Below are 12,530 nucleotides of genomic sequence, written 5' to 3' on the forward strand. Positions count from 1 at the left end.
TTGTGCCCTGGTCCTTTAAGAGCTCTTTGTCACTTCCCACAAGCCGAGTTGTGACAAACTCACTCACTCTTATGTTTAATAAATGTATCGTATAGTGTGTGTGTGGCAGGCTTACAATGATGGCAAAAACAACATTTGAGAGTGCACTGACCCTGGTGCTAGCCCCTCTAGCACCAGGGTCAGTGCACTCTCAAATGTTGTTTTTACGCAGCTGGAGGTTAAATGTTTGAAGGGGTATGGGACTAAAAAAAGTTTGAGAACCACTGCTCTACAGGATCTGTGTGACCCCCCCCACGGGGCCGTTGAGCTAACGTAGGCTAATGTGGTTAGCATGAGGTTGTAAGTAACAAGAACATTTCCCAGGACATTGACATTTCTGATGTGGGCAGAAAGCTTACATTCTTGGTAATCTAACTGCACTGTCCAATTTTCAGTAGCTATTACAGTGAAATAATACCATGCTATTGATTGAGGAGAGTGCACAGTTTTGAACTTGAAAATGAATTAATATACCAATTAGGCACATTTGGGTAGTCTTGATTCAACATTTTGAACAGATATGCAATGGTTCATTGATCTGAGTCTCGACCCCGCCCTGTGCAACTGGGTACTGGACTTCATGATGGACCACCCCCAAGTGGTGAGGGTAGGTAACAACATCTCCACCCCGCTGATCCTCAACACTGGGGCCCCACAAGGGTGCGTTCTGAGCCCTCTCCTGTACTCCCTGTTCACCCCCGACCGCGTGACCATGCACGCCTCTAACTCAATCATCAAGTTTGCGGACGACACTACAGTGGTAGGCTTGATTACCATCAACGACGAGACGGCCTACGGGGAGGAGGTGAGGGCCCTCGGAGTGTGGTGTCAGGAAAATAACCTCACACTCAACGTCAACAAAACAAAGGAGATGATTGTGGACTTCAGGAAACAGCAGAGGGAGCACCCCCCTATCCACATAGTAGTAGGTTTTAAATTCCTCGGTGTACACATCACGGACAAACTGAATTGGTCCACCCACACAGACAGCGTTGTGAAGAAGGTGCAGCAGCGCCTCTTCAACCTCAGGAGGCTGAAGAAATTTGGCTTGTCACCAAAAGCACTCACAAACTTTTACAGATGCACAATCGAGAGCATCCTATCGGGCTGTATCACCGCCTGGTACGGCAACTGCTCCGCCCACAACCGTAAGGCTCTCCAGAGGGTAGTGAGGTCTGCGCAACGCATCACCGGGGGCAAACTACCTGCCCTCCAGGACACCTACACCACCCGATGTCACAGGAAGGCCATAAAGATCATCAAGGACAACACCCGAGCCACTGCCTGTTCAACCCGCTATCATCCAGAAGGCAAGGTCAGTACAGGTGCATCAAAGCAGAGACCGAGAGACTGAAAAACAGCTTCTATCTCAAGGCCATCAGACTGTTAAACAGCCACCACTAACATTTAGTGGCCGCTGCCAACATACTGACTCAACTCCAGCCACTTTAATAATGGGAATTGATGGAAATTTACTGTATGTAAAAATGTATCATTAGCCACTTTAAACAATTCCACTTAATATAATGTTTACATACCCTACATTACTCATCTCATATGTATATACTGTATTCTATACCATCTACTGCATCTTGCCTATGCCGTTCTGTACCATCACTCATTCATATATCTTTATCTACATATTATTTTTCCCTTTACACTTGTGTGTATAAGGTAGTAGTTGTGGAATTGTTAGGTTAGATTACTCGTTGGTTATTACTGCATTGTCGGAACTAGAAGCACAAGCATTTCGCTACACTCACATTAACATCTGCTAACTATGTGTATGACAAATAAAATTTGATTTGATTTGGTTTAATCAGTCTCAAACTTTGCACATACACTGCTGCCATCTAGTGCCCAAAATCTAAATTGTGCCTGTGCTGGAATAATACATTATGTTGTTTCTCCTGCATTTAAAAAATATGGTGGTACAATAAATAAAAACAATGCATGTTTTTTTCTTTGTATTATCTTTTACATGATCTAATGTGTTATATTCTCCAACATTAATTTCACATTTCCACAATCTTCGTAGTGTTTCCTTTCAAATGGTATCAAGAAAATGCATATCCTTGCTTCAGGTCCTGAGCTGCAAGCAGTTCGATTTTGGTATGTCTTTTTAGGCAAAAATTGAAAAAAAGGGTCCGATCCTTAATGGCAGACTGTCATTTCTCTTTGATTATTTGAGCTGTTCTTGCCATAATATGGACTGTCTTCTGTATACCACCCCAATCTTGTCACAACACAACTGATTGGCTCAAACACATTAAAAAGGAAAGACATTCCTCAAATTAACTTTTAACGAGGCACACCTGTTAACTGAAATGCATTCCAGGTGACTACCTCATGAAGCTAGTTGAGAGAATCCCAAGAGTGTGCAAAGCTGTCATCAAGGCAAAGGGTGGCTACTTTGAAGTTTCTGAAATATTAAAAATTGTATTATTTGTTTAACATTTTTTTGGTTACTACTTGATTCCATATGTGTTATTTCATAGTTTTGATGTCGTCACTATTATTCTACATTATTTTGATTTATGAATAGAGATCACCAATTATCTCGGGTTCAGTAAGTCAAATACAATTTCATCAAATACATTAAACATTTTTGATGTAGTCTACTTGTATTAACAAGACAAACCAAATCAATTGGTTCTATCAATTCTAACTCTCAACAGTAAGTTTTGACCCCGCTTGAGTTCCAAAAAAATACGACCCCCAAAAAAATCATAGGTCCTGAACTCGGTAGCTACGGCCCTGCTTACAGTGAACCTCATTGGGAAACAATATTTTTTCCTATAAAACTGATGGTCGTTGGAGCATAGTTCACACGTAGTACTCTAAAATAACATCAAATTGATCAGAAATACAGTGTAGACATTGTTAATGTTGTAAATGACTATTGTAGCTGGAAACGGCAGATTTTTTATGGATTATCTACATATGCGTACAGAGGCCCATTATCAGCAACCATCACTCCTGTTTTCCAATGCCACATTTTGTTAGCTAATCCAAGTTTATAATTTTAAAAGGCTAATTGATCATTAGAAAACCATTTTGCAATTATGTTAGCACAGCTGAAAACTGTTGTCCTGATTAAAGAAGCAGTACAACTGTCCTTCTTTAGACTAGTTGAGTATCTGGAGCATCAGCATTTGTGGGTATGATTACAGGCCCAAAATGGCCAGAAACAAAGAACTTTCTTCTGAAACTCCTCAGTCTATTCTTGTTCTGAGAAACGAAGGAAATTCCATGAGAGGAATTTCCAAGTAACTGAAGATCTCGTACAACGCTGTGTACTACACCCTTCACAGAACAGCGCAAACGGGCTCTAACCAGAATAGAAAGAGAAGTGGGAGGCCCCGATGCACAACTGCGCAAGAGGACAAGTATATTAGTGTCTAGTTTAAGAAACAGATTCCTCACAAGTCCTCAACTGGCAGCTTCATTAAATAGTACCCGCAAAACACCAGTCTCAACGTCAACAGTGAAGAGGCGACTCCGGGATGCTGGCCTTCTAGGCAGAGTTGCAAAGAAAAAGCCATATCTCAGACTGGCCAATAAAAATAAAAGATTAAGATGGGCAAAAGAACACGACACTGGACAGAGGAAGATTGGAAAAAAAGTGTTATGGACAGACGAATCTAAGTATGAGGTGTTTGGCTCATGAAGAAAAACATTTGTGAGACGCAGAAAAAATGAAAAGATGCTGGAGGAGTGCTTGACGCCATCTGTCAAGCATGGTTGAGGCAATGTGATGGTCTGGGGGTGCTTTGGTGGTGGTAAAGTGGTAGATTTTACAGGGTAAAAGGAATCTTGAAGAAGGAAGGCTATCACTCCATTTTGCAACGCCATACCCTGTGGACGGCGCTTCATTGGAGCCAATTTCCTCCTACAACAGGACAATAACCCAAATCCCAGCTCCAAACTATGCAATAACTATTTAGGGAAGAAGCAATCAGCTGGTATTCTGTCTATAATGGAGTGGCCAGCACAGTCACCTGATCTCAACCCTATTGAGCTGTTGTGGGAGCAGCTTGACCGTATGGTATGTAAGAAATGCCCATCAAACCAATACAACTTGTGGGAGGTGCTTCAGGAAGCATGGGGTGAAATCTCTTCAGATTACCTCAAAAAATTGACAACTAGAATACCAAAGGTCTGCAAGACAGTAATTGCTGCAAATGGAGGATTCTTTGACAAAAGCAAAGTTTGAAGGACACAATTATTATTTCAATTAAAAATCATTATGTATAACCTTGTCAACGTCTTGACTATTTTTTCTATTCATTTTGCACCTCATTTCATGTATGTTTTCATGGAAACAAGGACATTTCTAAGTGACCTCAAACTTTTGAACGGTAGTGTATATATATATACACACAGTGCCTTTGGAAAGTATTCAGACCACTTGACTTTAGAAATGTTTTACGTTATTCAAAAATGTATTTTAAAAAGTATAATTCTCATCAATCTACACACAATACCCCAAAATGACAAAGGAAAAACTATTTTATAAACATTTTTGCTAATTTAAAATAAAAATAAAATGAATTAACACATTTACATAAGTATTCAGACCCTTTACTCAGTACTTTGTTGAAGCAACTTTGGCAGCGATTACAGCCTTGAGTCATCTTGGGTATGACTTATTGGGTATGACATTTGCAAACATTTCTAAAAACCTGTTTATGCTTTGTCATTATGGTGTATTGTGTGTAGATTGATGAGGATTTAGTTTTATTTAATCAATTTTAGAATAAGGCTTTAACGTAACAAGATGTGGAAAAAGTCAAGGGGTCTGAATACTTTCTGAAGGCACTGTATAACAAAGATGTAATACTCACAGGATAAATGTAATTTATGAACTTTATTCTTTATTTGGAACTTGATTTGGAAGATATCCTGTCTAGCGGCACACCCCCCCCCCCCCACTGAAAAACCAGTGCCGCGAAATTCAAAAAAAATATTTTTTTAAAATATTTAACTTTCACACATTAAAGTCCAATACAGCTAATGAAAGACACAGATCTTGTGAATCCAGTCAACATGTCCGATTTTTAAAATGTTTTACAGGGAAGACACAATATGTAAAGATGTACATCTATTACCTAAAAACACATTAGCATAATCCACCATCTTTTATTTGTCCACCAACACCAGTAGCCATCACCAATTCGGCTAAACTAAGATATTTATAGCCCCTAACCAACAAAAAAACTCATCAGATGACAGTCTGATAACATATTTATGGTATGGGATAGGTTTTGTTAGAAAAAAGTGCATATTTCAGGTAGATGGCATAGGTTACAATTGCACCCACCGTCACAAATGGAATAGAAAAACTACATTGAGCAACGTGTTTACCTACTTACTAATCATCAAACATTTCGTAAAAATACACAGCATACACGAATCGAAAGACACAGATCCTGTGAATACAGACAATATTTCAGATTTTCTAAGTGTCTTACAGCGAAAACACAATAAATCGTTATATTAGCATAGCACATAGCACATAGCAGCCCAGCATTAATTCTAGCCAAAGTGAGCGATAACGTCAACATCGCCAAAATATATTAATTTTTTCACTAACCTTCTCAGAATTCTTCAGATGACACTCCTGTAACATCATATTACACAATCCATATAGAGTTTGATCGAAATTTTTTATATTTAGCCACCAAAATCATGGTTAGACAATGTGAAATGTAGCTCAGCTGGTCAGAAAATGTCCTTGCGCCACTTAGACAGTGATCTACTCTTATACATAAATACTCATAAACGTGACTAAAAAATATAGGGTGGACAGGGATTGATAGACAATTTAATTCTTAATACAATTGCGGAATAACATTTTTTAATTTATCCTTACTTTTCAATACAGTTTGCGCCAAGCGAAGCTACGTCAAAAAACATGGCGTCCTAAGCCACTAAAATGTTTCGACAGAAACACGATTTATCATAATAAAAATGTCCTACTTTGAGCTGTTCTTCCATCAGTATCTTGGGCAAAGGATCCTTTCTTGGGAGTAATCGTCTTTTGGTGGAAAGCTGTCCTCTTGCCATGTGGAAATGCCAACTGCGTTCGGGATGAACTGAAAAGCGTGCCCAGCTATTCACATCGTTTCAAAAATAAATGTCCCAAAATCGCACTAAACGGATATAAATTGCTATAAAACGCTTTAAATTAACTACCTTATGATGTTTTTAACTCCTATAACGAGTGAAAAGATGACCGGAGAAATATAACAGGCTAAACTAACGCTTGGAACAGGAGCGGTCGGTGTCCTCCACGCGCGTTACGCACCAAGAAAAGACTTGCTAGCTACAGGGTTTTTTAATTTATAGGGCCTGTGAACGCGCAATCGACCCCATTGGAATCGTCATCACGTAAAGGCATCCAGGGGAAGACGTAAGAAGTGTCCGTATAGTCATAGCAATAACAGTGCCCTTTTAACTGACTTCAGAACAGTGGCCAACATTTCTGAAATCTGACTCCATGTCAGGGAAATTGCTGTAGAATGGGCTCTGTTCCACTTAGAGACAAAATTTCAACTCCTATAGAAACTATAGACTGTTTTCTATCCAATAATAATAATAATATGCATATTGTACGATCAAGGATTTTGTGGGAAGCCGTTTCAAAAATTACCCAATTAGCATAAATAGTCTCAACAGCGCCCCCATCCTCAACAGGATATTTGATTCTTAGATAAGATGTTCAATTGTGTCCTAACTCTCATGCAAAATGAAGAGGAAGCTACAATTAAATTGTCTGATACAAAAAGTATATTGCTCCACCGTTCATTGACCCATCCATCTGTATGGGTATCTTGTCTCAAGGCAGACTCAAGTGCAGTCAGGACAGGGTCGTCATGCCCTTAGTGGGCACAGAAGCACATTTTTTGTTGTCCTGTTTAAAATAAATGTTTTTATTAAATGTTTGTTGTTGTTGTTTCTCTATAATACTTGTAACCACCTAGCATTTGATGAAGTTGGCTTTAGCTAACTCAGGTTTCAATCTCCATTTCGTTCTGTAAATCAAGCTAGAGTAGCTAGCTTGTTTAGCTATCTTAGCTGGCATGCCTTCTAGCAAGGTTGGTAGACTTTAGAAAGCAAGTAATAACTAAATGAATAACTAAATAACTACACTATCCTTTTTATATATCAATCTAACTGTGTATATCTGAGTTATATTAAAAATATATATATTATCTTTAACAGACTTTCTACTCAGACGTTCAATTTTATTTAAACTTTATTCTTGATTTGGAACTAAATTTGGAGGATATTTCGTTCTTACATAAGATGTTGAATTGGGTCCTAACTCTCATACAAAATGAAGAGGCAGCTACAATTGACTTGTTTAATACCAAAGGTATATTGCTCCACCGTTCATTGGCCCATCCATCTGTATGGAGATCATATGGCCCACCAGAGTACTCGCACCTACCGGTGAGCCTGGTCTTTTACCGGCAAAGAGGACACAAAATAACAAAAAGTCCCGCAATACAGACAGCTCCTTGTGTTGATCCTGTGTTGCCGTTCCACAGGCGACAGCCCAGCTCGGCCTAGTTGCATAGGTTCGGGAAACAGTGCCTCGGGCGTCTTCGGTGACTCTCAAGGAAGGTCGGGATGACTCGAAGGCGAGGTAGAATCGCTGGATGTGCGAACGAAATCGAATTTCCTCTCCATTCGTGGTTCCTGCAATCGCCCATCAATGCGCATGGTCAAAGAGATGAGGGAGTCAAGATCGGTGGGTAGCTCCCGAGCAGCAAGCTCGTCCTTAACTTCTTATGGCTGCAAGGGGCAGTATTGAGTAGCCAGATAAAAGATGCCCATTTCAAACGGCCTCGTACTCAATTCTTGCTCGTACAATATGCATATTATTATTACTATTGGATAGAAAACACTCTCTAGTTTCTAAAACCGTTTGAATTATTTCTCTGAGTGAAACAGAACTCATTTTGCAGCACATTTCCTGACCAGGAAGTGGAATGTCTGAAATCGATGCTCTGTTCAACTTCCTGCCTATACATGGGCATAAAACGTAAGAGTCTACGTACACTTCATAGACCTTCCCCTGGTTGTCAAGAGGCTGTGAGAGAAGAAATGTTGTGTTCATCTTGTTCTGAATTGGAATACAAGCTCTTTGTATGACGTGTCCCTCATTTCCGGTACTCTTGGCAGCGCCAGTTGGACAGTGGGACTGCCTTCTGTTTAGCTGCCGTTATGGACGACTACTATCTCCGGTTCGGATTTTATTTGATACATGTGACCATATCATCGTAAAGTGTGTTTTTTCAATATAGTTTAATCAGATTATTGAAATTTTTTCGGGAGTTTTGCCGTGTTCTGTTCTCTGACTTTGTTGACGTTGGAGAGATCCGTGCCACTTGGCAAGTGCCCATGCTAAATGAAGAGGGAAATTTGCCGTTCCAGATCCAAACAACGACTGTTCTGGACAAAGGACACCTTGTCCAACATTCTGACGGAAGATCACCAAAAGTAAGAAACATTTTATGATGCTATTTCTAATATCGGTCGTGCATGTGAACTGGTCGTCAGCGCCCAAGTGTTTCTGGCTATTGTGGCTACGCTAATATAACACTACATTTTGTTTTCGCTGTAAAACATTTAATAAATCGGAAATATTGTCTGGAATCACAAGATGCCTGTCTTTCAATTGCTGTACACTATGTATTTTTCAGAAATATTTTATGATGAGTAATTAGGTATTTGACGTTGGTGTCTGTAAATATTATGGCTGCTTTCGGTGCAATTTCTGATTGTAGCTGAAATGTAAACTATGATTTATACCTGAAATATGCAGATTTTTCTAATAAAACATATGCTATACAATAAATATGTTATCAGACTGTCATCTGATGAAGTTGTTTCTTGGTTAGTGGCTATTTATATCTTTATTTGGTCGAATTTGTGATGTTGGCTGGATTCACAAGATGTGTACCTTTCATATGCTGTATTGGACTTGTTAATGTGTGAAAGTTAAATATTTAAAAAGAATATCTTTTGAATTTCGCGCCCTGCACTTTGAGCTGGCTGTTGTCATAAATGTACCGACGTCGGGCTTGCACGCCAAACAGGTTAACCTCCTCCGAGACGGCGTGCAGGAACATGTCAAACAGTGCTTCCTGGTGCCACGCACTCTCCACTGCCAACGTGCGAAATCCAGCGCATAGTCGGCCACTCTGCGGGCGTCCTGCCGGAGCTGGTTTAGCTTCCGGGCAGCTTCTCTCCTGGAGAACGGGGCATAAAAAACCTTCCTCACCTCTCCCATTAACCCCTCCAGACTCACGCACATGGCCGGCTGTTGTTCCCATACAGCGGTAGCCCAGGTGAGAGCCCTCCCAGACATCAGCGTGATGAGGTAGGCTATCTTGGAGTGATCCGAGGGGAAGGAGGAGGAATGAAGCTCGAAAATGAGGCCACACTGAGCTAAAAATTCCCGACAGGTGCTCAACTCTCCATTAAAGCACTCTGGGTGAGGTAAACGGGACTCCCAGGAAGGTGGAGTGGCCGGTGGGGGCAACGCTGCTAACCGCCGAGTTACTGAGGGGCGGTGAGGTTACCACCGTGGCAGGCTGCCCCCAGACAACCCGCAGAATTGCTCCAGCAGCATGTCCAACGCCTCGTCATGGCGCTCAGCCAACGTTTGGACCCCCTCCATAAGACCGTGAAGCAATTTTTCGTGCCTACCATAGGAGGCTCCTTGGGTGGATATGTCGTTGCACAGCTGGCCCGGGTCTACTGGGTCAGTCATGGCCAGTTCGTACTATCAGGTATGAAGGTAAAACCCAGATGCAGACAACGTCAAATTAACAATGGTTCAATAATCCAACAGGGGCAGGCAATAGACAGGTCAAGGCAGGCAGGGGTCAGTAAACCAGAGGTGGGGCAACTGTACCGGACTGCAGGCAGGTTCAGGGTAGGCAGAGGTCAATAATTCAGTGGTGGGGCAAAGGTACAGGTCGGCAGGCAGACGGGCTCAGAGTCAGGACAGGCAAGGGTCAAAACCAGGAGGGCGAGAAAAAGAGACTGGGAAAAGCAGGAGCTTAGACAAAAATGCTGGTTGACTTGACAAACAAACTGGCAACAGACAAACAGAGAACACAGGTATAATTACACAGGGGATAATGGGGAAGATGGGCGGCATCTGGAGGGGGGGGGACAATCATAAAGACAGGTGAAACAGATCACGGTGTGACACATCTAGCAATAGATGCCCTTCTTTGCCAGGTGTTGGAAAACCTGCTTGATCTTTGTGATTGAATCTATGTTTGAAATTCAATGCTCGACATGGGACCTTACAGATAATTGTACGTGTGGGGTACAGAGATGAGGTAGTCATTCAAAAATCATGTTAAACACTATTATTGCACACAGAGTGAGTACATGTAACTTATTATGTGACTTGTCAAGTACCTTTGTACTCCTGAACTTATTTAGGCTTGCGATAACAAAGAGGTTGAATACAATTATAGCAGCCCCCCACACACCTCTCTGATTTCAGTTGAATGCATTCAGTTTTACAACTGTCTAGGTATCCCCTTTTCCCTTTACTTTCCTTATTGACTCAACACATTTCATCATTTTATTTTTAATTAATTTGTAATTTCGAAAAACATAATACCATTTTGACATTATGGGGTATTGTGTGTAGGCCAGTGACAAAGAAAATCCCAATTTTATCAATTTTATCAGTTAAATGTGGAAAAGGTCAAAGGGTGTGAATACTTTATAAATGCACTGTATTGGATAAGTAATACAATAAAGTATAATGCATAGAGCGTTTCCTATGAAACATATTTAATTCACCATGTACCATGTCAACAAATAATTACATAAATATTTAGTCCCTTAGCAGTGTCTGCATGCACACCTTATAAGCCCTAATAATATCTGCACAAGAAAAATGAGATTTAGCTAATTCATATTTAATATTCAAAGTCTTGCCCTCAAGATAAATAGGCATAATGCATGATGGGAGAAGTCAGAGTTCAGGGGCAGGTCGGAAGCAGAAACCAGAGTATTGCATTGTTTATCAAATTAAAATCCAAATTAAATACGGCATATGATTTCTTTAACACCGAGGACTTCAGATTGAATTTGTCATGACATAGAAGCTATTATGAAGAGAGGTTCCATAATCCATGGTTCCATAATGTTTTACGCTGCTTCTGTTTATGTCAACTCGTGAATACAGCTTTCTTTGCTCAGGTTTTTCTTTTGTGTAAGTGACTGTCACACTTATTCATCGATTTTTGACAGCCTCAAACGCAATGGTCAAAAGATCTATGATGCACCAACTTGTTTGCCATAACATCCAATGCTACATAAATGACCCAGGAACGAAGGCATAGAAAATGGATTGCAACCTCTCACGCTCTTAGTCCATTTAAGGACAATTCGCATTTTCCATTTCAACTATAACATAGAGCAATAATCTGTATTTATACCCTAGTTTTGTTCTCTCTGCAAAGAGAATCAATGTATTTCACAGCTTTTGGAGGGGGCATTATTGGCTCAGTTGTGAAATATGACCTTGTTTATTTTAGTATCTGTTCAAAATCAATTTCAGATCCCTCACGTCATCTTGTCCTGGGCAACTTGTGAAGAAAGATATGTGGAATTATTTCCAGAGCAGACACAGTGATTCAGGAAGATATGTGGTATTATCCCAAGAGCAGACACAGTGATTCAGGAAGATATGTGGTATTATCCCAAGAGCAGACGCAGTGATTCAGGGACAATAAAAAGACAATGTGGTCCCTTTTTGGCGCTGCCTTTTTATTGCAATCCCTTGTCCATAAGATATTGCCGATATACCAAGAAGACATTCAATGTTGTTCCAATTAAGCCATTCATAAGTGTAAAACCTTCATATATAGAAAAGGGACTGGTGTAATTTGAAAGTCAGTTTCTAAGGGATTCTGAAGACATCCATTCTTATCCCCACATGATCCATGGGCAATAAAGCCCCATAGTTGATGCATCATAATATCCATAAAACCTAGCGGTCAAATACTAAAAAAATTGTTCTAATCCACTATGAGAAAAATGTATGGTGGAAAAATTATTGGAACATGGTTTCATGTAAACTTTCCCTGGAGTGACATTTTGATAACTGTGTAAATCCCCCTCGGACAAGGTGACTTTTCAAAAATATATTATTTTCTATTTACTCTATGATTTAAAAATTCTAATTAGCATCAAAGTAGACATCATGCAATACTAAGAATCCCTACAAGATCCTGCACGTCTAGCTGACACCTTTGCTGTCAAATAGCTAGGTCCTGTACTAGCTACCTTGATCCAAAACGAAAGACTTATAGAACATTTTCATTTACTGTTCCATATTTTATTTAACTAATATTTGTTGGCTTATTTATGCTTGAAGAGGGCACGACAAAGCCTATTCTCCCTCAGGAAACTAAAAAGATTTGGCATGGGTCCTGAGATCCTCA

This window comes from Salvelinus fontinalis, chromosome 1, assembly GCF_029448725.1.
Source record: "Salvelinus fontinalis isolate EN_2023a chromosome 1, ASM2944872v1, whole genome shotgun sequence".
NCBI classification, from domain to species: Eukaryota; Metazoa; Chordata; class Actinopteri; order Salmoniformes; family Salmonidae; genus Salvelinus; species Salvelinus fontinalis.